This window comes from Corvus hawaiiensis, chromosome 16 (genome assembly GCF_020740725.1).
Source record: "Corvus hawaiiensis isolate bCorHaw1 chromosome 16, bCorHaw1.pri.cur, whole genome shotgun sequence".
In the NCBI taxonomy this organism is placed as follows: Eukaryota; Metazoa; Chordata; class Aves; order Passeriformes; family Corvidae; genus Corvus; species Corvus hawaiiensis.
In genome coordinates, this window is record NC_063228.1 from 8,432,033 (window position 1) to 8,456,366 (window position 24,334).

General features: G+C 54.2%; 1 protein-coding gene across 2 annotated transcripts in view; it reads left to right on the top strand.

The window, feature by feature from the left end:
- Nucleotides 1–24,334, top strand: part of PRKCB (protein kinase C beta) — a 94,601-nt gene that overhangs the window by 1,022 nt on the left and 69,245 nt on the right. The gene's annotated exons all lie outside the window — the stretch shown is intronic.

The window sequence follows — 24,334 nt, forward strand, 5'->3', positions numbered from 1 at the left end:
GTAGCCAGCCCAGCTGGGGGCTGCTCCTGCTCGCAGCTCGCCCTGTCCTGTGGGTCCCACCTGTGTGGGGTTCACTTCTGGGCGTGGGGTTCAAATGGGGCCGGTGCTCGCAGCTGCTGGCAGTGAAATTTTGCTTTTGTGAATATTTGGGACAGAGTTTTATTTTGGTGGGTGGCTGACTCCCAAGCTGAGGTATTTGGCATGAAAACAAACCCACTTTAGAGCTCTAAAAGACTGCTCCTGGCAGCTGTCCTTGGGGTTTTGGTGCGGCACACTCAGGGTGCGAGGTGCTGCGGTGGGTCCGGGTCTTGGGGGGTTCCTGTAGCTGTGGGCAGAGGGGCTTTGCCTTGGCTGCTCTCAGGAGTACCTCTGCAGCTGCCTGTACAGGCAGTGTAAGTCTAATCCAATTTAAATGATGCTGCTACTCATCTTTAACACTTACCACACGAGTATAACCTTAAAATACCAAAACCGTCTCCCTGCCACCTCCCCAACCCCAGCCTGAAGGCCTGGACAGGTGTTGGCAAGCAGAGAAAAGTGGATGTGGAGATTAAAGCGTGTCCTAGGGCTGTTTCTCAAGGTCACAGCTTCCCCTGGTACCTGAGGTTTCACACATGGGCAGTTCAGTCACATCACTGAGAGAAATTCTGCGCACCTCAAATCTGTTGTGGGTCTTCCCAGGCTTACCTGGCTGTTAATTCCCTGACTTTCCTTACAGTGACGGTGTATTTGTGCAAACACAATGTCCATGAAATCTGGACTGTGTTGGGGAGCTGGTGGGGACCATGTACTGGCCCGACAGGGTTTGCCTGCGTTATTTCTAGAGCTCTGCTGAGTTCTACCTATTGCATCCAGGGTTGGATAACTGGCACCTCTCCAAGTCTCTTCCAGCTGTCAGGAACTGTTATCCAAACCTGTAACTGTGCTCTTGCTCCAAGGTTTATCCTTAGATGTTTTTAGCCAGTGTTGAATCAGCCCTCAGTGTGAGGACAGTGGGTGGGCCTGTGGAGGTGTCTTGGAGGTGTCGAGCAGTGCAGTCCTGGCCCTGGGTCGTGGGGCAGGAGCCCTTGTGAGCTGCAGTGACACCAGTAGCACTGCCAGGAGCCTGCTGTGCTCAGTGACATCCCCGAGGGTGTGTAACTGCTCTGTGACATCCCTTTCTGCCTTCAGAAACCCTTTCCAGGTTACTCTGGTGTTACAGACGGGAATGTGCAATAGGGAATCTTTACTGTGCAACAGGGAATTTCACAGATTGAGGTCTGCAGACCAGCCCAGTCTTTACTTTCCTAAAATCGGTGAGCTGTGGATTTCCCCAGATCCCACCTGTGAGGTGCTGGGGTGCCCAGGTGAAGGTGCTCCCGTGGGTGAGGCAGCTGTGGGGCAATGCCCATCACGGCCAGGGCAGGAGCGGCTGTGCCCTGGGGTGGAGGACGTGCCGTGTCTCCCTGCAGGATGCTTCCAGCTTGGGAAATCAACACAGAAGTCTCTCCCACTGCCATTTGCGCTGGAATCACAGCTGCCCTGGGGCTTGTCCTGGTGGGAGGCGGAACTGGAGGTGCTAGGGCTGGTACTGCCCTGCTTTGGCTGTGCCAGGGGGGCCGTGCTCATGCTGGGTTGTGCAGGTACCGCCAGCTTTGGGTTTGTGGCCCACAGGCTGTGCTGCAGCTGCTGTTGAACTTGGTAAATATTGACATGGAGGCAGAAAATCCCAGGGCTGGCTTTTGTTTAGGGGTTCTTCAGCCCCATAGGGCTGCCAGGAAGCTCTGGAGTGAGGGTCTACCTCTCCCTTTACTGAATGCGGCTTTAATTCAACTTTAACAACTTCCCCGAGTGTTTTATCCCGTTGTTTTGTGGGATGGCTGGAAATGCAGCTGGGGCACATGTCTGTCTGCTCTCAGCTGTTCCTACTGCTGTGCTCGCTTTAAGTAGGTTTTCACCTGTGCCCTGATTTCTTTCTAGGGCATTTGCAATAATTAGATTGTTAATTAGCTCATTACTTGTGACTTTTGGCAGGAAGTTAGCAGAAACTGACTCTTTGTAGCTTGAAATACTAATGGATACCACAAATGCCACTTAATTGCCTGCTAATCTGCTTCTTATCCTCGTATACAATCTCCTCCTTATCCTTGTACGCATCTGAAGACTTCCTGGGCCAACGTCTCTCTTGTGAGCCAGAAAGTGTCTGAGTGTGGGCAGGGGAGGTCTGTGCACAGCCGGTCCAGGAGCAGGGCTGCTTCTGGCAGGTCAGCAAAAAGAAATCAATATCTTGTGGGTGTTGGAAGCTGAAGTGCTGAGGATGTGCCTGGAGCTGCCAGGAAGATGAACTCTTCCCGAGGGAAGCTCGATGGCCTCTGGCTGCCTCTCAGCCCGTGGTACAGAGGGGCTTTCTGGCCCTGCTCTAACGACCTGTTGTAGCTGGAAGGTGTAGAAACTTCTCAGGAATAGAGAAAGGGAAGTGTGTGTTCTCTCCCCTTCCTGGGTTTGGGGATTCATCCAAGCAGTATCAACACCAGGAATGCATTAGGAGGGAGGGAGCAGCCCCTTGGTGTCTGCAGGCTGGGGAAGAAACAAGTGGCCAAGTCTTGGTTCTCCTGCTGCAGCAAGTGCTGTAGGATGGTAAAGGAGAGGGAATTGGTTTGAAAGCTTTTGGGAGTGAAGTTCTTGGTCGCCTTCTGGGAATGTGCTGCTTCTGGGAACTGGCAGCTTTCTCTTTCCTGCTCATGTTTCCCTCGCCTTGGCATCCTTGGGGGCCATTTCTCCTGTTGTCCAGCAGCCCTTGGTCCCTTTGTGGATCAGAGTGCTGAGGGGGACGTGTGTCCAGGAGCTGGATTTGCTCAACCTGGAGTCACTGTGGCTGGGCTGGGCTCCCGCCCTGGGGGCCTGGGCAGAGGTGAGGAGCAGTGGAACGTGATTCACACTTGGGAGCGAAAAATAACCTGCATCTGTTACTGCTTTCATGTGTACAATGTAGAAAAGATCTTGGAAAGGAGAATCTTGATTCTTCCTGAAGAGAAAGGGGGGAAAAAAAAGCATCCTTTGGTAATGGGTGCTTGGATCTCATGCAGTAACTTTTCTGGGGAGAATGTTTACTTCTTGTCCCTGCTTATGACTCAGTAAGCAAAGAAACTCTTTAGATTAGATCTCCTTCCAAACTTCATGCCACACAGAATTCCTCCCTCCAGGTTTTCCTCTCCCTGTCCTCCAAGGCCAGTGCTCTTGTTCTGTTTTGTGTTTTCACGAGTCAACATCTGAGACCAGAACTGAGCAGCTGGAAAATGTCACCCAGGCCCTACCTCTCAAGCAAGTATTTCTCTCTTGTTCTGTGCCTTCACAAGCCACCCTTCCTCCCCCTAGACGGAAGTGAAACCCATCACACTTTGCTCTCCACTGCAGCTCGAGCCACTCTGCGGGCTGGGCTCGGCACCGTTCAGCGCCGGCTCTTATTGACTGTATTAAACAAGTAAGAAACAAAAGCAAAACAAACTCCAATCATTCGGAGTTGCCTCAAACCCAGTAATTTCGTGTCAACATATTATGCACACTGGAGAAATGTTAGTGTTCAAATAGACTAATTAAAAATGTTACTGCAATTACTTTTGCAACACAAATGATGCTAATTATATAATGCTGCAGAAATTGGAAACATGATTTCGGAGGGTTTTTTGTGTGTGCCTTGCGGTGGTAACGCAAGTCTCGATGCTGGAGCCGTGTCCCCGGGGCAGCAGGAGCCGTGTCCCCGGGGCAGCAGGAGCCGTGTCCCCACGCAGAGCCTGGGGCAGCAGAGCCCGTGGGGAGCCTGTCCCCGGCACCAGGGCAGTGCTGCAGAGCAGGTACAAATAGAAAAGGGAAGTGGGTCTGGGCTCCTGCGCTGCACAGATGGGCTGTGGTTCTGCACAGCCGAGTGAACACAGAGCTGGTGGGAGCTGGGAACGTGTGCCCCTTGGCAGGGCTGCTTCCCGGGCTGGGTTTAAATCCTGTCACCTGAGCTGGCCTCCCTAATCCCGCTCTTCCCTGCGCTGGATGCCTGTGGCTCAGGGCAGCAGCTGGGGAGGAGGGAGGTGGTTTGGAGGTAGTTTGGACGTGCAGCCCCTCTGGCAGTGCCGGGGCTGTTGGGCTCGGCAGGGACAGCTCGGGTGCAGCCCCGCCGGTGTCCCCGTGCAGCGCACAAGGGCTCGCTCAAGTCTGGAAGTGGAAGTGGTTTCTCTTTCCCTCCCCCCTGCAGTTGCAGGGTGGATTTTTCTTTCTTATCTCCGGAGATAGCTGTCATCCTAAAATGATCTTGGGCCCGGATAATGAGGTGGTCCGTTTCCTTCCCGGGGTATCCGTTGCTGACTGGTGCCAGCCATAGGATGCTGGCTGCGGGCTTTGGAGCTGGCCCGTGGGCATTTGGGTGCCTTGGGGTGGCAGGAGAGTTTGCAGCACATCTGCCGGGTGCCTGTTGGTTCTGACACCACTGCAGAGGTTAAACAACCCCAGTCTCGAGCCTCTGCCTTGATGGTTCTCCAGCTATTGAGTCTTCCTGGGGAATTTAATGCCTGGGCTGTCTCTAAGGAGACTTCTCAGCAAACAGTGCAGGCAGTTCTGCACGCCTGCTCGCTCACACATGTGATCCTACAAATTCCTGCAGCACACGGGTCCCTGGCAGGGTGTGTAGGGCATCCTTTACTGGCAGCAAGGTGTGGGCGGGTGCTCACCTGTCTTGTCACCAGCAGAAGATGCTGTGAAACAGAGCAAGACCTTGAGGGTTTGGTGTCTGCTGTGGAACAGGAGGTGGGTTTGAACCTGCTCTCAAAACTTGGTGTGAATTCTGTTAACTGCTGGGGTTTCTGTAGGAACTGGAGGGAGGGGAGTTGCGCAAGCCCTTGCTGTGGGCTGCTGCCCTCCCTCCTTCCCAGCCAGCACAGCTCCTCCTCCTCCTGCAGCTCAACAGGCAAAAATCTGAAAACGCTGGAGAGGCTCCTCTGTGCCATCCAGGCCCCCATCAGATCTATCAGCAAATAAGTGGCATGATCACAATGACTAAGAAATTAACTTCTGGCTGTGCCCATAATTTAGCGAGGGCAGGATTGCCTGAAACGCGTTGTTATAAGGGGTGTGATCAGAAATGTAAGGTGGAAGTGCTTTCCCCTGGCCTGGATTGAAGGTGTGTGGTAATGAGAAGGGATGTTCACAATAGTAGGTGGGATGGGATTGTGCCCAGGAGAAGCATTTGGGTGGATTTTCCTGCAGCAGCCAGTTGTGAAAGGATTAGTGCTGCACAGGGACACAGCTGCCAGACTCCACCGTGGGCTGGTGGCCTTTGTGTGCCTGTGGTCCAGCTCAGGCCCCAAGGGCAGCATGGAGTGTGGTGGAGAGTGCTGGTGAGATTAATCCCTCCAGTGTGGCTTCATGAGTCATTATTCTGCAAATCCATAAATTAGAGCCACTCAGAGAAGGGTGAGTAAGGAGCTCCCTGTAGGGGAAGAGTAACCACAGGTGCTTGGGCTGCGTGTTCTTTGTGCTCTTTGAAGGCTGCAGGCTGCCAAAAACGAGCTCTTTGGAAAAGGCAATAAAACAAAACCAGGGAAGCAGGAGTCCTTGTGTGGGGTCCTGAGTGCAGCCTTGGGTTGCCAGCACTGTGTTCTGGGGTTGCCCTGTGTGCTGCCCCACAGCCCTGGGTGATGGGTGTCCTGTCCCACAGCTGGGTGAGGGCAGGGGACAGAGAGAGCATGGAGAGCTCCAGAGCCCCTCCAGACCTTTCAGGTGATGCTGTAGGAAAAAAAGCCTGGCCAAGGACTTGTCCATCCCCTGGAATGGCCTTGTCCCATACTTTGAGATTTAGCAGAAACCACAGGCCCTGTGCTCCTTGGGGTGATGCAGTGCCCTCGCACCTGGTACCCGAACAGAGATGTGGGGCTGGGGCATCTGGACTTGGGTGTGACAGAGACAAGAGCTGTCCCTCGGATGTCCCTTTTTTCAGGGAAAGGACAGCTGTGAGCTGCTGTTCCCCACCTCTGAACCCATCCATCCATCTGTCCATCCATCCCGGGCTGGGCTGGTGTTGGTGGCCTCTGTGCCTTGGCCAGGAGTCCCTGGAGGCAGAAAGGTGATATGAACATCAAGGATGTAAAATGACACAGTAACTGCCTTAGTTTTGCAGTGGCCCAATGGATGAAGGTGAAAAATCTCTCTGGAGCTCTTGAGCCCCATCAGGGCTGGTGTCAGGGGCTGCTGCCCCAGCAGAGAAGGGGAGAGACGTGACCCCGGTTGGCCCTGTCCTGCCATCCCACAGGAGCCAGCACCAGGAAGTCAGTTTTTCCACAAGAGCCACAGAAGGGATGGGGGAGACAGGAAGAAAGCTCCGGTGGTGGTTGGTAGCAGCCAAATTTTGTGTTAAGCAGAAGCAATTCCCAGAAGTAGCTGTGCTGGCTGTAGCTCTTCCCGGGAAGGGAAGGCACTTGTCCAAACCACAACCTGCTCCTGCTGGGCTGTACCCAGAGCCGTGCAGGGCAGGCTGGATTTACCCAGGTGATCGGGATCCCGATGGGCACCATGTGGAGGAGCAGCTGTGGGGTCTCTCCCCGGGAATGCTCTGTTCCCTCCTGCTGTGTCTCATCCCAAGGAGCCGAGGGCTGTGGGCAACAAAAGGCTTTGACTGTGGTGAGGGACCTCAGCTCCCAGGATGCCTGTGGGGGGACAGAGCTGTGCCCTGGGAGCTCCTTCTCTCAGCACCCCAAATGTGTCTCCCCTGGAGAGAGGGTGGCCAAGGCTCGGCTAGACCAGCCAAAGGGATGGCTCTGCCAAACAGCTTCCTGCTGTGTGGAGGTGGCTTCTTTGCCTTTGCCGTGGTCAGTCCTGGGCTGTTGGGACCACTTTGATGCAGGCTCTGAGGGACTTACCCATCCTGGTTTTAGACTGGCCTCCACTGGAAAAATGAAACTAATTTAAATGTTCTCCCTGTGAGAAGGCACCTGAACTCAGTGTAATCAATAACTTGCCAGCAACACCTGCTTTTCTCCTGCTCGGAATGACTCCTGTTCATGGGTGGGGAGGAGCTCGAGGAGCCCTCCCAGGCCCCTCTTGCTGCAGCAGTGAGCCCTCGCCATCGCTCCCGACAGCTGAGGCCAGTTCCCTGTGAAGGGAAACGCGTTTCATGAGAGTGACAGCTCTGCTCCCGCAGCATCGCGGGGCAGATGGAGCTGCTGCTCCCGCTGCTCTTCCCTGGCAGCTGCAGGCTCTGCTGGGCACTGTCCCCGGCCACATCCTGCTCCGCAGTGCGGGATGGCCCTTGCAGCCGCGTGTCACAACCGGGGACAGGGCTCCCTCCGGGGTGACACGGCCAGGGCCTTCCCTTCCCTTCCCTGTCTGTGGAGCGCCTCTTGCCTGGGAGCTGCCCGGGTTGGGCACTCTCAGCTCTGCTCCAAGTGCTGGTAATTCTCTCTAGGCCAAGGTGTGGCTCCTGCCCTCCTGGGCTCCCTGCACAGTGCAGGTGTTGGGCAGGGGCTGGCAGGACCCAAGTGCTGCCCAGCCCAGGCTCTGTGCCCAGGCACTGACCTCAGGCACTGTTCTAGCTCTGCTCAAGCTGTTTGCTTTTGAGGGATTTCGGGCTGACTCCCTCCGCTGTTTATAGCCATCCTCCTCTTCCCATCATCTGATAAAAAAAAAAGAAATTCCAATCCATCCTGATACTGGAATCAGTAAGCGTTAGGGGTGGGTAACCTCGTTAGCCTCTTGCTTTCAGAATTTAACTCCTGTGGCCCAGAGCAGGAGCCTTCCTGCCCCAGCCGATGGGCACTGACTGCTGAGTGCTTAATGCTTGTGAGCTACATCTTGTCAATTTAAATAATTTGCTTCCATATTTGGTCTTGCTTTTGTGCCAGATTTATACATCTTGTTTAAATCTGACAAGCAGAATATACTTGCTGCTAATCTGAGCTGGACAAGGCAGTGCCTGCCAAAAAATCCAATATTAATAAGCTCCAGTACATGGAAGTTACTGGATTTGCAAACTTGACGCTTGTTATGGCATAGCTCCCTGAAAATTGGCTTTTTTGCATCTACTTAAATCTGGGTTTTTCCAAAGAGTCAGTCTGTGAGCTTCCCTCTTTGGGTGGGAGCTCCCTCCCCAGCTCAGTCTTTGGAACAAGGGAAGCTTTCCAGCTCTAAGCAGGAGATGAATTGCTTATTTTTTGGGGTGTGGTTGGGAAAATGGGGGATAACTGGTGTCTGTGCAGGGAGATCCTGGGAGCAGCTGGTCTGGAGCAGGAGCCGCGTGCTCAGGTAGCTCTGCATGTGCTGTTGGTCAGGGCTCATGTTTGAGGACGTGGAGCTGCTGGAGCGGGTCCAGAGGAGGCCACAGAGCTGCTCCCAGGGCTGGAACCCCTCTGCCCTGGAGCCAGGCTGGGAGAGCTGGGGGTGTTCACCTGGAGAAGGCTCCAATGAGACCTCAGAGCCCCTTCCAGGGCCTAAAGGGGCTCCAGGAGAGCTGGAGAGGGACTGAGGACAAAAGCCTGGAGTGACAGGACGCAGGGAATGGCTTCCTACTGCCAGAGGGCGGGGGTGGATGGGTTATTGAGAAGGAATTGTTCCCTGGGAGGGTGGGGAGGCCCTGGCACAGGTTGCCCAGAGAAACTGTGGCTGCCTCTGGATCCCTGGCAGTGTCCAAGGCCAGGTTGGACAGGGCTTGAAGCAACCTGGGACAGTGGAAATGTCCCTCCCCATGGCAGGGGGTGGAACAAGATGGGCTTTAAGGTCCTTTCCAACCCAAACTATTCCAGAATTCTATGATTCTATGTTTAAAATCTTCAGTCTCTTGTAGTTCTGCTCTCGTCTTCCTACATTTGATATTTAGTCAGCAGCAGGGAAGCTAAAAAAGATTCAGATATCTAAATCTCAGCCTTCAGCTGTTCTTCCTCTTCCTCATGCTGTGTTGCCAGTGTGTTCCAGCTGATCCTGCTGGTGGATTCCTCCCTATCTTATGTTGCCATGTGAAAGGATGCAACAGGAATAGCTTCACCTTTGTGGGGAACAGTTAAATACCTTTATTCTGATGGTCTGAAGAGAGCACAAGCACATTGAATAGCTGACACTCAGAGCACATGAACAAATGCATTTTCATGATTTCCAATTATAGCAGAAGAATGAGAAAGTGAGGTGGTGAAGAGGAGTGAAAGTCGTCCTGGCTCCCCTGAATGGCTTCCTGCAGCCGCGCGGTGACATCGCGATGAAGTCAGGCTGGGAGCGGGGATTGTTTTATAATATCACTGAGGAGCCGGAGTGAGGGGGAAGTGGCCCACGAATTTCATTTGCATCACTGAGTGGATTAGCTCCTGACGCAGTGCAAAGTCATTATTTACTGTGTCTCCAGCTCCGGTGCCTTTCCCAGTGCTGCTGTGGAGAGGCTGATTCAGAGCTGGGTGCAGCTCCTGCCTTGCTGGCGGGGCCCAGCACTTGCCGTGTAAGCAAAAGGATGGTGCTTGTCAAGGCTCTGAGTGTTGTGTCCGCCCCAAGAGCCTGAGTAATTTGGGTTTAGGTCTTTTCTTCCTCTGCATTCATTACACTGAAATATTTCAACTTGAGCTTGGCTTAGGAAAAATCCCTGGCAATAATCCATAGCTCGGCCTTAACCGAGAGTAGCCAAGAGGGGGAAGGCTGCCTAAGGGACAGAAGTGGTGCATCTGTGTCCCCGCTGGCTGGGGCAAATGCACTGTCCCCATCCTGCAGGAGGTGTGCTGTGCCATGCTGTGCCGTGCTGGCTGGGACAGCACCAGAGCCCCTCTGTCCCCAGCAGTCGCTTTCACTCGGGATAAGTCACTGCCACCCAGAAGATTTCTGTGCAGCTGGAAATAATCCCCAAAATGGTTATTTATAACTTTCTGTGGCTTGACACCATTTTTGCTATGGAGATGCCTTTGCTTGGTCGTGATGATGGAGATGGGCTTTGGGAGAGGCTTTGTTTTTGTTGTCTGCCCCAGCTTTTGTATGGGCTCCTTGGGCAACCAGCCTTGTTGGGGGAGGGATCAACATCTCCATGTTCACTTGGTGTCCGAAGAATTGGATGGAATACCTTGCTTTTGGGGGGTTTGATTGGAGCCAAGTGCTCCTTCATGCAGCAGCTGTAATTGCCAGGAGGGTTCTGAGGATGGTAGGAGCTGCCACAAGGAACATCCCTATATGCAAGGGGCAGAAAGGATGAGCAGATCCGTGTGTCCCCTCCCCAGCCTGTCACGGGAGATTTCTGCCCCAGGAATGGCTCTAAAACAGGACTAATTCACATTTGTGTGATCATGTGTCTAAGGACCATCTCCAATAGCTCAGTCCATTAATCCAAATTTGTCTTGCTCACTTGTCTTTGATGGAAAGGAGCCTAGGGGCAAGAATCTTCTGGAAAGGAAGCTTGTGAGTCTGTAACTGTGCGAGTTCTCCTGGGTGGGACAAAGTGACCTTTGTGGTGATGGTGGACCTGATTTGGACTTTGCTTCTGGGGGTTTTCCCTGCCTTGGACATGGTATCTCCGTGCTCATGGCCTGGCAGCTCGTGCTGTCAGCCACCCTCCTTGGAGGCTGCCACAGCCCTGTCTCAGAAACCTTCGTTCCTCCTTCATCACCTCCTTGATGCAATCTCCTCTTGGGTGCAGGGCACAGCCCGTGTAGCTTCTGGAAGACAAACTCTGTGCTGGAACAGACAACTTCAGGCTTCACCATCGAGTCTGCTGGGGCTGCCCCTCACCCTCCAGCTGCCTGGAGCTGCTCCATGCCGCCGTGTGTGGGGTGGGCTGAGGGATGCACGTCACCTGGGGACAGAGTCTGGGGGCTGCTGCTGGGTAGAGGCCAGGGGAACGGGCTGGAGAGCAGAGCTGGCTCGGGGTGCAGGCAGTGGCAGGGTTTTGAGACTGGCCACCTTCGGAGCTGCCCCTTGGCCCCATGGCAAGGTCCGGACACAGCGGGATGAGCTGTGCTGGCAGCGAGCTCAGCACTGGGAGAGCTGCTGCCCTCCACAGCCTTTCCTGGGCTTGGAGGGAAAGGTGCAGAAGGTGGGATGCTGCTTGGAGAGGTGCCTTTGAACCCATCCCCTTGTGAGGAGCAGAGATCAGTCCATGGTGCCTCTGCCGTCGGCAGGGAGGGCACAGCCACAGCGGTGACAAGGGCAGAGCTGCCGACCTGGTGTCTCCCAGGGCTTCTGAGGTGGAAAAAGTCTCACTTACTGGGTCATTTAGAGATTGAATCTGGGGTTTTGGCAGGAGGAAAGGCTTTAATTAGCTGCTGCTCAGTAGGGCTGCTATTAGATCTTCAGAGCAAGATGCTGCCGGACTGGAAAAAATGCAGCAATAGCTCATTTGCTCAGGAAGCCATGATGGTGATTTGCATTTTGGTCAGGTGGTGAACCCTTGTAGAGAATTTTTCTAAAATAACTTCAAACTGTAGTTCAGATTCCTTCCCTCTCTGCAACTGGGTGGATGTCTGTCTTGGTCCCAAACACTTTGGGTGTGAATTCCTTTGTTTGCAGCGCTTGTTCTGCAGGGAGGGAGGTGAGGGCTGGGCTGTGGACATGTCCTATCAGTGAATGCTGCATGACAAATGGCTTTTGTCTCTCCACCTTGGAGCAGAATTCAATTCTCCCCTATTATATACCTAAAAGGATTTTTCTGCTCTACCAGCAACCCCTCTGCTGACCTGAATACCCAGGAGACATGTAGTAGGGTAGGAAGTTTTGCAGTGCATCTCCTGAACCTCAGCTCTGCTGCTGGAGAACAAGGTGCTTTGAGATGTGTTCTAAATGCTTTGAAATGTATTTTGGAAACTTTTTGGGTTTCTCCTGTGTTGTCAGCTTGCACAAGTGCAAAATAAGAACAAACCTCCACACCCTTGGGCTGGCTCCTGCTCCAGACTGTGCCTCAGTGTTGCCCACGAGGTGAGAGCGGCAGCTGGTGTCACAGGCTGGGTGTTTGAGGGCACTGGCTCTGTCGCCAGGGCTTGTGTTGGGCAGGAGTGACCATGTCTCAGTGATGTGCCATGGCAGGGCCCTCACAGGCTGTCCTGGTCCCCTGCTCACCTGGGCCATGGAGAACCTGAGCTGGCTCTCCTTGGGAGCAGCTTCTGGCCCTGCCTGGGTCCTGCTCCTCCCCGTGGGAGGATTGCTTTGATTTCATCTTTGTTTTTGCTGTGAATGGTTGCTGCTCCTTTCCCAAAAAAGAGCTGGAAATTCCCACCTGTTTTGGCCTCTGTGCCTTGCTTTGGAAGGTAAAGTCCCTCTGCTTTCACCTGGCTGCAGTTTGGCCCAACAGGTTACAAGGCAAGAGGCTGACTTATCTTTTAGGTCATTTTAGCTGTTTCCCCGGAGTGGTGTGAGCGTCGCCTGCTTGTGTGGGTGGGAAAAGTGGGATTACGTGGGTGACATAACGCACTGCGGCACCTCCTGCCGTGGGGACGGGTCCCACAGAGCAGGAAGGATCCCTGTATCTAGTGGTGCTTGCTGGGATGGGACAGGAGCCACAGCACAACATCCCTGGCCAGCAGCAAATCCCGGTGCTGCCCATGGTTCCCGGTGCAGTGGAGTTCCCTCCAAAACCATCTCCCCTCTTCTGGGCTTTGTAAATTTGGAATAAACTTAGTTTCTCTGCTGTTACTATTAACTGAGTCCGAAAAGATGAAAATAAATGCCTGTTGGGAAGGGCAGGCTGACTCACTTTCTCATTCTCCTGTAAATTTCCATTTAAGTTTCAGTTTAAGCTCAGGTATGAGGGGAGTGAAAGCCGGTAATTTGTGACAAAAACTTCTATTTTAACTCGCAGTAGAAGAACTCCCTTTTTAATTGCAGAAATTATAAGGCTGGGATTCTTGTAAAGGAATACTGGCTCCAGCGGGTACCTGCTGGCTGCTTTGGGTGCTTCACTCCAGGGCTGCCAAAGGGAGCATCACCCTGTGACTGCACACCCCACCCAGGGGCTGGGGGGGCACCTGCACAAGTGAGGGTCCCCTTGACCATGCTCTGGTTTGCTCTCGCTGTTGCTGGTGTGGTTTGTTGGGGTTGGAAGCAGCTCTGTTGTGTGATGGTCCTGGAAGAGGCCCAACACCCAGTCCTCACTCCAGCCAGGACTTTGTGGCTTTGTGGTGTCCCCCATCATCTCTCCCACCTCCAGGTTGGAGTTTGCAGCCTTCTCCATCATTCTCCATATGCAACCAACTCCATAGTTTTGGTCATCTTGCCCTTTGCTGGACCTCTTCCTGCTCTGTGCTGTGGGTGGGGGGGCTGCCCTTCATCCCCCCAGGACTGTGGGCCCCTTCCTTGCTGTGGGGCCTTATCTTATTCCTGGATCAGGTGCCTCAGGCTCTGCAGCAAGTTCTTCCCTTATCACTCCTGCCTTGGCTGTAATTCTACTTCCACTCTGTCAGAGTGAAACAAGAAAACTTCTTTAAAAAGCAAGAGGAAAGTCATGTGAGGGAGCAGTGTTGTGTCAGCATTTACAGAGGGTTCAAAATAACGTGGCCCATCTGGTCCATTCCGAAAGGGGAAGCAAAGGGCTCCCAGCTGGGGCTTCCCTCCTTGCCCTGTGCTGGGGCACCCAGGAAACTCTGTGGCACCAGTTGGATGGTGGTGCTGGCTGGATTGGAAGGGACTTTAAAGCCCATCCAGTGCCTGCCATGGGCAGGGACGCCTTCCACTGTCCCAGGTTGCTCCAAGCCCTGCCCAACCTGGCCTGGGACACTTCCAGGAATGGGGCAGCCCCAGCTCTCTTGGAATCCCTTTAGGGACTGGAAGGTGCTCCAAGTCCAACATCCCCTGGGGGTGGAAGCAGCATCCCCTCCCTGTCAGCCTATGCCCTAAATTAGAGCAGCAAGATGCTGCAATGGGTCCATATGGAGACTCCTAAAATAATAGCTGTCAGCTCCCTGCTGACTTGCACGGGGTGCTAAAGCTTTTGGCTTTAGGAATGACAATTTAGGAAACAGAAATGCTGGTGGGCTGGAGCCAGACCGGAGGTGCCGGTGGCTTGGCCCCACCTGTGTTGGGATGGGCATGCTCAGGACCATCAGCTCCTGCTGGTGGAATATCCCACAGATTTTGGGGGGCTGTTACCACCCATCCATTTATCACAAGGCTAAACTGAACTGGGGTCAAGCACTTTGTTTTAGACATAGAATTTCTGGGGCAGGTGTGTGACCCTGGCGCGTGGAAGTGCTGACAGGGAGGTGCTGGGAAGGCAGGAGCTGTGGAATCACGTGGTGTTTGAGTACCAGAGGTGTCTGTGTGGATGCTGCTGCTCACGTTCCAGTCCCACTTTATTGGCCTTTGGTTTTGATGTCCTTTTCCTGTAACGAGCTGGGCCGATGGATGTCTAATAAAGAGCTCGTATCTCATCTTCCTCCGCTGTGGGGACTGTTGGGCTCCTCTAATTGCTCTGCAGTGGCCGTGGGAGGTGGCTGCCTGTCAGGACAGCTGTTCCTTTGATCGGGCTATTGCACATTCAGGTCTTGTCCTGCTCAGGTTTTATTTGCTGTCCAGGCCTTGCCAAGCCATTACACTGAAACGAGTGGCTTAATTGCAAGGGCTTGTGCCTCAGCATCACCTTGTGGCTCAGCATCTCCCGTGCTGGGAGTGGGAGCTGTGCTGCTCCCCCGGCACTGCCAGCTGGGAGCACTGGTGCTGGTGCTGCTAATCTAGGAGCGACGCTGGTACCCAGAGAGACTGAACAAACCTATGCTGCAATAGCTCAGAAAAGTGGCAGTTTGTAATGTCTTGCATAAAAACCTCCTTTTCCTCTGCTCTTGAAGCTGTTGGGATGTGCAGCGAGCAGCCCCTTCCCTCCATGGCAGTGTGGGGAAGGAGCTGCAGCAGGAGTGACCAGGGCAGTCTGTAGGGACAGTTGGATCGGATGGTGGATCTGATGGAGTTAGACACGAAAATCCGCATGGTTGCACTCAGTGATGGTGAGTGCTGGCAGGAACCTTTGGCCTCTGCGTGGCCCAACTGGAGCTCCTTGGCGATGCTGGGGGGTCCCCTGACGTGTCTCCTCCCGAGGAGCAGAGCTCAGCTGTGCTCTGAGATAACAGCCCACCACTGCCTCAGAGCTGTTCTTGGAGGGGAAGGATGGACAGGATAATTACCCTGATCCCTGTGGAACTGCCTGATGAGGATGCTGCTCGTCTCCTGCAGAGCCTCTGGCTCCCGTGCTGCTGCCGTGCTGTCTGTCCTTTGGGAACCAGCTCTGGTGTCCCCCAAACCCTGGGGAGCTGGACAGGAGGAGGCGCATCCTGGCAGGACAGTTCTAGTGTCCTCAGTGCCTTCCTGGGGTGCATTGTGGAGCTTTCTGTGCAGGGCCCAGGTTTGGTAAGCAGGGCTGCGCTGAAGTAACACGGAAACCATGCAGTAACTTCCTGTGAGTGACTTCCACTGGCAGAGGAATTAAAATTATACAGCCTTTTTAAAAAGGCTTCAATGAAGAATCACAGGGTGCATTTCAGGTCTTTGTGTAATGTGTGAGGAAGGGTCATCTTTTTAAAGTTTATTTGCATCTATGTGGCTGATGGGGAAGCCTGCTCTGTCAGGGCATGGGGTAACTCAGCTGCCTGTCTGGGGGAGGTGACATCCAGCCTCCCTGGTGTCACCATACCCAGACAGAAACTTTCCCTGCGTGGTTTAGCTTACTGCCCTGCCTTCTCCCAGGAATGCTGCTCGCAACAGGCTGTGCCAGCTGGGTATGAGCCTGTGATGCCTTCACATGGCACTGCAAGGTCCTTCCTGGAAGTGTCTAAGGCCAGGCTGGATGGAGCTCTGGGCAGCCTGGGACAGTGGAGGGTGTCCCTGCCCATGGCATGGAATGGTCTTACAGGTCCTTTCCAACCCAAACCCTTCTGTGATTGTAGAACCAGGAGCACCGTGATTCCTCGGGCACAGCCTTCTCCCATTCCCAAAGCAGGTGGAAGGCAGGTGTGGCTGTGTGCAGGCTTTGGGGTGAAACGAGGCAGTGTGGGGTTACAAAACCCGAGATGGGAGAGCCCAGGCATAGAACCCTCCTTGTCCTCAGCAGCTGAGGGTGCAGCTCCTTGGTGGGAAACAAGGCTCTGTAAAGGGGCTGGGAATCAGCAAAGCCCGGGGGAGGGGTGTGGGGGAGGCAGAGGGGGGGTTCTGGAAACCCCATGGGCTTCAGGCAGAGCCTCACTTGCCTGCACAGGCAGCCTGTTTGTGCTGCACAGCATTCCCGTGCACTGGAGATAATGGAAAACACCGGACAGTGACCTCTGAAGGCTTCAGACTCCGAATTTCTTACCAGATCTCCCTGTGAGCAAGTTGAGCTCCCCAGTGTGGTGTCCCGATGCCCCTTCCCCGTCAGCTCCCTGTCACTGTGCCACCCCAGCTGGCTGCACTGAGCTTGCAGCCTTCCCCCACTGCTGCCGTGTTTGCCATCAATATCTGCCTCTGCTCTGCCTGACACGTAGTGATTTTTCTCTCTGTGAAGGTTCCTGAGCAATCTAAATTGAGGAAGGGGAGGATCGCTTACAGACACGGCACTGGTTTGGCTCTATTTTGGGGGAGTATTTTGGGGTTTGACTCAGCTGTAGCAGCTTCTCTGTAGGGAGAGCTGGATTGATAGTCAGGAGTGGTAGCAGGTCAGGTAGGCTATTTCTGGAAGGGCTGTTTAATTGTCTGGTGTGGTTCTTGCAGTGCTCGTGGCTGGATGGTTACTTATCTCCTGTCAGAGTTGGTTAGCATGAGGCAGCTCTGGTAGCACACTGATATTAAATAATAAATCCATGAGAGGGGCTCGGATCTGCTTTGTCTTACTTGGCTGGGAGGGTGACAAGGGATAAAGCACTCAGCATCTCTGTGCTTTAATTCCAGAAACTGCTACAGAATTGTTGTCAGTCTGTCTTCTCTCCCACTATGGTGGGTCTGTCACTGGGTTCAGGGGGCATCGCTGCTCACCCAGGACCAGCCCCAGCTGCTGCCCATGGCTGGGCTCTGCTGCCCTCCCTGCCCACTGCACGGACTGGATTTGGTTTCATGCTCATTTTCCATCTCGGCTGCATAAAGGACATACTCTCGGCAGCAGAGAGGGTTTAACTAACTGCTTTTTAGTCATGTAAGCCAGTGGTTAAAATGCTTTTGCTCTGCCATGCTCCTGAGCTCCAGAGCAGGTGGGTTTGGGGTCTGAGGTGGGCTCAGAGGGCATTTCCAACCCCAGGGATTCTGTGTTCATGGTGAGGGGTCTCCCTGTTGTATTTGTCTGATGGAGGGGGAGCAAGGCAGTCTATTGCAGCTGTGCCCATGGGATGCCCACAAACCCTTACACCAACGCCTCTCCTCTTCCAGCTTTCCAGGCCCTGTGGGTATCACCCTGCAAATGGATGTCCCAGAATGTGTTGGCACAGCATTTCCATAACACCAGCGACAGCAGCCAGTACCGGGGAAGTGTTTAGGTCCTGCCCAGTCCCTGGGAGTTGCTCAGATCTGGTTAAAGCATTGCTTTTGGAGCTGTGGAATGCTGAGGGCTCAGATCCCTCTTCGACCTTGGGATCTTTTACTCTCAGTCAGGAAATCCCACTCTTACCCCTGGAAAAGAGAAGGGGAGGATACATACAGGGTAAGGGCAGGGAAATGTTTGCCTGACCTGCTCTTCCTGCAGGGCCTGGGGGTGAGTCCCAGCTCGTTTCTGTCGCTGGTTTCACTTGCTGCCTCCAAGTCACCAATTTGTCCAACCACCCCTTGGTGGGTTAGTGATGGCTTCAGGTGTTCCCCAGCTGCAGCGTGACTTCTGCAGCCATCAGGCTGAAGAAAAGCTCCTCAAAGCCCACCTGTGTCTGGTGAGGAGCACAGCCCTTGGCTTCTGCGTGATGAAGGGACCCTTTCCTCAGTCTGCTGCAGGAGATGGGAGCCAAAGCACTGGGATTGTGTCCTGCATCCCACTGATGCAACTGGCTCTGTTTGGGGTCCTGGGTTTGTTGGAACATGCTGGCTTGAATGAGCAGTTTTAATTAGTTTCATTCTTAGGCTGTCTTTACTGTGCTGACTCACTTCCAGCTTTCTGATATCTTCAACACATGACTTCATGTCAAGGCAGAGGAACAGGAATCCAAAGGAGGGAAGGTGACCGTGCCTGGGCGTGGGGCAGGCTGTGCTGGGGGCTTGGTTTGGGGGGAAGCCAAAGGAAGTCTGAGGTCAGGCTGCACTCAGAGCACCAACAAGGGTGCTGGGTGGGAGGTGCAGGAGATGCAGCAATAACACCTTCAGCTTTCTTCTGGTTTTCCTGCAGCACTGCTGCTCAGTGAGGGCTGTGGGCTCTGAGGCACCCTTTGAGCCCTGGCACTGCTGGTGCTGGGTCTGTGGTGCTGCCGGGCTCGTGGGAGAGCAGGAAGGTGCAGCAGCAGGGCAGTGCCAGGCGCTGTGCCCCGAGAAGTCCCCATGTGTGCCCCGGAGCGTTGTCTGTGGTATCACTTCCCCAAAGCTATTTCTGACACCCGGAGGTTCTCACTACCCAGCCTGAACTTGTCTTGTTTCGTGTCTGGTGGGGCCTGAGCACCAATTCCGTGGTGTGACAGTGAGTCCTGTGCAGGGTCCTGCTCGTCCTTGCTCCAAGGAGATTTTGGGGCAGGAGCAGTGCCTATACTGGTGGTCACATACACAGTGCCAAGCGCCTTCTGCACCCTCAGGAAGCCTTTGGCTGTCATCTCGTGATGTCCAAAGGACCAGGCCCTCCCAAGTGGGGGGTTGGCTGGAGGGTCTGGCTGTGCTGGGATTTGTGGGGGGCTGTCCCCAGCACTGCGGCACCACGGAGGGAGTGTGTGAGTGGGAAGGCTGGAAGGGGGAGCAGCTCGTTGCTGTTCCTCCTAATTGCTCTCCCACTTTTGTACTCGAGTGAGCGAGGAGCTGTCTTGAGCTGTGTCCCTGGGGACGCTGCCTGGTTCCGTCATCCCCGGCAGCTGCACCAGCACCCTCCCCACAGTGGGGCCCTTTAAAAGGAATCCTTCTCTGTTTTGACTCGGTCCGTCTTTCCCTTGACGTGAGAATGATCCATCTGCCTCTTGATATGGTGGAGGATGCAAGGGCTGTGGTGAAACCTGAGCGGGGGCGAGAGCGCTTGGGACGGTTCCCATGGGCGCTGCGGAGCCACGGGAAGGTGTGGGAGCAGGGCTCAATCCCCAGCCTTTGCCTAAAGAATTCCTTGCTCCAGACTTGTTACTAGAAGCTGATAATAAAATTTGTGGGAGGTTTTTTCTGATGGAAAGTGTGGGGGAGTGCAGGAGGAGCTCCCCTGATCTGCTCAACATGGTCTGGGATTGTATAAAGCAACAGCCCCGAGGCCAGGCTTTGAGGTGGGCGCCCAGATTTCATGGAGATGGTGGTTCAGGGATTTCCTGTAATGAAGCTGCGTGCCAGTGTGTGATCCCAGGCAGGCTCTGCTAGTGCTGAGGCTTGTCAGATGCCAGAGATGGACAGGGTGAGCCAGGGCTTTTCCTGGGCACGATGGAGTCGGGGCTGTCCCTCAGCATGTCGTGCTCCTGCCAAAGGAACTGTTCTCTGGAGGCTGGGCCAAGGTTACTGTGATGCTGCTGCCTGCAGGGGTGGGTCAGTGCCTTCCAAACCAGCATCACTAACCTGCTTGGAGCTCTGAAATTCTGCTGCTTCTCCCCTGCCCGGTCTGCTGGGCTGGCTGGCACTTCCCTGCTTCTGTAGGAGCCTGGAGTCTGGGACCTGCTAACACTGGTCCCCGCAACCAGGTTTCAGTGGCCCTGTTGGCAGCTGAAGGTGGATGCTGAGGTGGTGTTCTCCCCAGGTGCCTTTGCAGAGCTCAGCAGAACTGTGTTCCTGTCTCTTTGCAGTCAGATGTGCCCAATGACACAAACTTTGGATCTTTCTCAACGTGCTCTATCCGTGATTGTGTGGAAAGCGTTTGCAAGGAGCAGGAGTGCTGGGGGGAGGAAAGCTGCCAAGTCATGGAATGGTTTGGGTTGGAAGGGACCTTAAAGCCCATCCAGTTCAAACCCCTGCCATGGGCAGGGACACCTTCCAATGTCCCAGATTGCTCCAAGCCCTGTCCAACCTGGCCTTGGACACTTCCAGGGATCGAGGGGCAGCCACAGCTTCTGTGGGCATCCTGTACCAGGGCCTCCCCACCCTCACAGGGAATAATTGAAAAGGAGCTTTTTCTGCTCCAAGGTTAATCAGCAAATTTCTCCTGGAAGTTGACTTCAGGCTGATTCTGCTGAAGATTGATTGTTGGGTTTTTTTTCTGGTGGTTGTATTTGTAGAAATAATGATGTCTAAGCACTGTCTTACCAGCTGGTCAGGAATTCACTGGAGAATTGATAATTTCCAAAGGAAATATTCGTACAACAGTAACTCCCAATTCGTGTGTGCCCACCTGGATGCTTTTTCCCTGGAGGCAATTACTGTTCCAGTGGTGGTTAAACACCTTCTCCTCCCTGCAGATGCCACTGGCCCTTCTGTTCTGAGACATCAGAGCACATCTTTAAAAACCAGCTGGTTTGTGCACTGGAATTCCTGCAGGACCGGGATGTGCTTTATGTTGTAGACTTGTACGTGGACAGATGATGATGGAACAAGAAGGAACAGTTTCAGACTGAGAGGGGAGACTTAGGTTAGATATTGGGAAGAAATCCTTCCCTGTGAGGGTGGGGAGGCCATGGCACAGGGTGCCCAGGGAATCTGGGGCTGCCCCTGGATCCCTGACAGTGTCCCAGGCCAGACAGGACAGGGCTTGGAGCAGCCTGGGATAGTGGAAGGTGTCCCTGCCCATGGCAGGGGGTTGGAACTGAATGGGCTTTGAGGTCCCTTCCAACCCAAACCATTCTGGGATTCGATGATTTTCTACTGCCACCCCACGTGCCCCAGCCCCAGGCTGGCTGTGCTGGTGCCATCTGGGGTTTCCCGTGTCCCTGGTGCCGGGTTATGGCAGGCTCTGCACAGCATTGCCATCCCACGGCATTCCCATCCCAACGCACCAGCTCGGGGCTGCTGTTGCTACGGGAACGGGCGTTCTGGAGTTGGAAACCTCATTTGATTCCTTCTCCCTGCTCGTTAAGACACTCAGATGGATTTGAAATCACAAATACAATAGTTTTTGGGGTGGTGCAGAGGGTTCAAGAATCTTTCCCTAATAAAGGAACTGCCTGAACTCTCAAGGGGTTGAATGAGATTTTCCCCTCAATACCCACTCAAAAGCCCACTTTACCAGCTTGGTGTGTGTGGGGCTGCTCATTCTGCCACCTGCAGGGATAATTAAGACCTTTCAGGTTGCCATAGAGAGTATTTTGCCTTCTAATATTGCATCAATTTATATTTGGGATATTTTTCTATAAAATTGCCAGTGCAGAGGCTGCTGTCTTTGTCAGGTGCACCAGAGGCAGGTACAGAAGGGGAGGCCTTAACCAGCCTGTAATTTGCAGGATGGAGGAGATGCTCAATGCTCTTGGTATTTCTTTACATTTGGTTTTTCTATGAAATACAATCCAGAATGTTCCTTCCTCACTGGAGGGATGTCAGCAGCCTGCTGGAGGAGTGATGGGATCTTATGTAGGCCAAATCCTGGACTTGGAGCCAGCAGCTCCAGAGGAATTTTTCTGCAGTCCCATTAGCCCAGCTGAAATTTATCTCGGTGAAGTTGGCCCTCTTGAACGGGCACTGCAGAATCAAAACAACACCATGAGAAGTTGTGTCTGCTCCTGGGAGCTTGCTCACCCTCTCTTGCTTCTGAAAACCCTTTCTTGCTTTTGGTAGTGGCTTGTTTAGGTGGGGATGAGAACCAGGGGTGTGTGTTGAGGCCACAGCTCCACAGCCCTTCCCGAGCCCCCTGCGCTCCCCAGGGCTCCACCACTCACTCCTGCTCCTTTGGGAAACTGCAATGCTGAAAGGAGCAGCAAAAAGCATTCGTGTTGAGTTGAACTTCATAGCAAAGAGCTGCTCTGAAATGAGATGTTAATGTTTCCCTTGTATCCCGGGACAGGAACTGGGACAGCAGTCAGGAGCCAGGGCTGGCAGGGAGGAGGGGCTGTGGGTCTGCAAACACTCACCATGGAGAGAAAATGGCTGGGGCAGCATCCAAGCCCTGCTTTAGTCATCCCCTCATCACTCTGAGCATTTCTGGGTGTCGGGTGAGCCTGTAGCTCTCCACAGCTGTAGGCTGTGTGCTGCGGGATCCGCAGGGATGCTCTCATGAGGGATCATGGCACAGGAGGGGTTTGCAGGTTGGTGTGAGAGCCCAGAACGAGCTGGTGAGGGTGGCAATAGCTGCTCCCTGGGCAAAGGCAAAGCCCTGGAGCTGTGTCCTTGTCCCTGCAGTTCACGGAGAGGGGACAGGGCAACTCCAGCAGCTCAGGGAGAGGGGACAGGGCAGCTCCAGCATCCCGGGCTGCAGCTCCTGCTCCCCTCTCAGGGCTGCGGAAGGAGCTGTAATTCCATTAATGAGCTGAATATGCTGGGGTCAGCCTTTGCCATCCAAAATAATATGATAATGAAAGAGAATTACAAGGTAATTGTTATTAATGGCCCCCAGGTTGGAAGAGAGCTGACGCAGGCGGGTGTCACATTGGGCCACGGCCCAGCAGTGGTGCCTGGTGAGGGTGGGAGGGGAGGAAGGTCCTGGAGCTGCTGAAGGAGGAAGGATGATGTAAGGCAGGAAAACATGCAGTCCAGGAGGAGATTCAGCCTTGTAAATGTAGTTTATTTGAGAACCAGTTTGCTGTGAATTAGCATCCTGGCAGAGTGCAAAACATGAATTTTTGGGGAGGCACCCAAAAATTAGTTTGCGTTTGGTGGGTGTTTGATGTTCCAGAGTCTGAAGGGCAGAGAAGAGCTTCCCTCAGGGTGGCTGGCAAGTGAGTTTGAGTCCTGGGCTGAACCTGCTTCCTCTCCTTTAGCTCCTGTCTCCATAATTCTCAGTATAAGCTGCCTGTGGTGCGGCAGTGATTTACAGTGGGACCGAATTTATTCCAGCTCAGAGCTGCGTGGGGGCTCAAGAGTCTTTGGCCATTTGCCAGGCTGATGGTGTTGGAGATGGGAGCAGCCAGGAGATGCAGGGGGAAGGGAAGATGAGCCCAAGGTTTTCTGTGTTACAGCAGTCCCATGGCAAGGGGAAGGCTGGGACAGGCTGCCCACACAGGTTGTGGAGTCTCCCTTCTTGGAGATATTCAAAAGCCATCTGGGCATGGTCCTGGGCAGGTGGCCCTGCTTGAGCAGAGGGCTTGGACAAGATGACCTCCAGAAATCCCTCCCAGCCTCAGCCGTTCCGTGACTTTATGGAAAGGGAGCTGGGAGAGGTGATGGAACTGTGCTCATGTGCTGCGCTCCAGCGAGACTTTGGTGGGGCTTCAGAGGGGCTGAGGAGATCCAGAGTGAGGCACCAGGAGCCTCTGCAGCTCGGGAGGAGCGAGCCCCGGGCCCCGCATCCCTCGGAGCTCCCTCTCCAGGTGCTGGGCAGGCGGGAAGGGACAGCAGGGACCCGGGGCTGGTGGGGTCGGAGCAGCGCTCGGCAGCGAGGAGCCGGCTCTTTCCCCAGCCTCGGCAATGTGTTGTGACTGTTTATGTAAAAATAACAGATCTTTCCAAATATTTATTACTCGATCATGTGCTGAGGAGCGGGTGCCGTGCGCTCAGAAATGGAAAACCGCCCCCGAGCAGCTGCCAATCTGGGCTGAGGCTGGGTCTGGGATGTGGCTGACAGGGAAGGGCAGGAGGCAGCAGCTGGGGGCCGGGAGCGGCGCTGGGGGGACCCCGGGACGGTCAGCGGGGCTCGGGTGCGAGGGACGGGCACCGTGAAGGGGCTTACAATGAGATCTGGTTGAACAGGCACCTCTTTTAGGGGTTTTCTCACCCCAGACTCTTCAAACAGACGCAAGTTTGTGTTGACAAGAACTTTTGAGCGGCTTTGTGGGAGCTTTGGAGGCAGCATGGAGGGGGAGCATCCCCACAGCGGTGGTGGGGTGGTGGGTTCGTGCCTCCTTGTTCAACCCCAGCAATTCCAGGCAGCCTTTAATCTCCCAGGAACGTTGTTCTTCCTGCAGGGATATGCACGAGGCTGCTGTGCAGAGCAGTGTTGGGGCCATCTCTGCAGCATTCCCCGGGCTCTGCAGGTGCTGTGAGGCACTGGAGGGTGGGTGAGGTGCCTCAATGGGGTGATGCTGTGGCGATGCTGCACCGTGATCCCTTCCAAAGGGAAAGGGAAACTCCAGGTGGGGAAATTGCTGGGAATTGGGGTGGAATTTTTGATCCAGTTGCTGCAGCTGATTTTCCAGCCCTAGCGAGGTGGCCTGGCCCTGTAGCATGCCACAGGAAAAGGGTGAGTGTCTCTTCTGCTGAAGATCAGGTTTTTATTCCAGAAATCACACTGGTGGCATAGAAA